Consider the following 1,828-nt stretch of genomic DNA (forward strand, 5'->3'; position numbering starts at 1 on the left):
TATAAGCAAAAGTTTCAAAATCGACCATGCATTCATATAATATTCACGGATATGAGTTTTGCTAATGCTAATACATCTGCAAGTTTTTGTTAATTAGTATCGTCCTGAATTTCATGAAATATTGTCCAGTGGACGTGAAGCAAACAACTTATATCCATACATTGTTTTTGATATTTAGTCTATTATATCATAACGCAAGAAATCAAAACCATCCAATAGTCATTTTTTTCGGTGTAAATTTAAACGTCATTCTTGTGTTGGTAACAGTTTGACATTATTACATTGAAAAAAAAAACAACAGTTAATATTGTTTTATAAGTCTCACTATAGGTTATTAGAACAAAATGAGTATGGTTAGATTATTAAATGCATGTGTAAACCTAATATTATATGTAAAACTGAAGTTTCTTTTCAATTTCCTTCATTCTTTTTTAATGCATTAAATGTATGTGTATAGATAATTTGTCAAAGTTGTCCCATTCCTAGAACATGTACTATATTTTTCTATCTTTGAGTGGTTATCAGAAAATCCTAAAACCTTAGAACTTGTTTTTTTAGCATATGTTATTATCTGCATGCCATAACAGATTAATAGCTTTACTTTGCCTTTTTATAACTGAGAAAAAATCTCAACGGCTTAGATCATGCAGGACTGTATCTTACTGATGTAAAGCTTAAAAAAATACAAATCATAATACTAAATTACATCTCTTCGCACCTTTTGATAAAACTGTTGCATATAAATGTTTAACTCAATTGATATGTATTTACTTAGTCGTTGCTAATGATATAAGTGCGAGAACTTTAGACGGTGCATCATTGAACTGAATTGACCTGCGTAGGCGTAGGTACAATAAAGCTGTCATTTCACTTATCAAGCTTTTAACCACATAACGGTAACCAATTCATCATGCATGCTGATTTTGAGCACGCGTCTAATCGTTACAGTCCCTTTAACAAATACCGCTGTTATAAAAGACCTTTAATAGATAATCAGGAGCGTAGCTTACGTTGAGGCAACCGATGCAACTGCCTCAGTAAAAAACAAATCTTCACTGTATTTTCTTTTAAATGATTATTGCAGCAAACTGGCTACTAAACAATAATGTAGCAACTTGTTATGTCTTGTTGGCGTGGTTATTGATTCATACCCTTTACGAATTATTCAAGACTTATGGGAACATTTGAATTAACTTTCCCTCCTCTACTTGGAAATACCCTTTACGGTAGTTTTCTGTAATTCAAGTTTGTCAGAGTAAAAGGAAATCGACGGCTATTGGTACTTTACGGAACGGAACGGAACGGAACGGAACGGAAAGGAATTTCATTTAAGGTATCCAAAGGGGCATTTATCAAAATTTCGAAAAATCTTTAAAACAAAACAAACTTTAAAATTTCTGTGTTTTACGGTTTTCCATATACAAATAACACAAATGTATACTTAATCTCATCTTCACAGGTGAAATGTGTAATAATGTATAACATCGGAAAATATTCTGTAGATTAATATGTCGGATTGTCCTGATAAATTATCATGAAATTAACGCATTTGCAAGTCATGCATTATGATATCTAGACTGACCTCACGTCGTCCTTGATTAGAGACAGTGATCAAAATGAATCTGATTTAAACTTTTTAATTTATTTTTCCGTTCCGTTCCGTTCCGCAAAGTACCAATTGCTCTGAGGAATTGGTATTTAACGGAAAAAACGGAAACAGGCATCTTTAATGTAATTAAAGCAGTATGATAAAAAAAATTGTCTGACACCTCTTTTTGCATGAGTGGTATGTGTTTTAGATAGCATTTTCGACTTGATCAATAATAAA

Source organism: Mytilus edulis, chromosome 13 (genome assembly GCF_963676685.1).
Source record: "Mytilus edulis chromosome 13, xbMytEdul2.2, whole genome shotgun sequence".
Taxonomy (NCBI): Eukaryota; Metazoa; Mollusca; class Bivalvia; order Mytilida; family Mytilidae; genus Mytilus; species Mytilus edulis.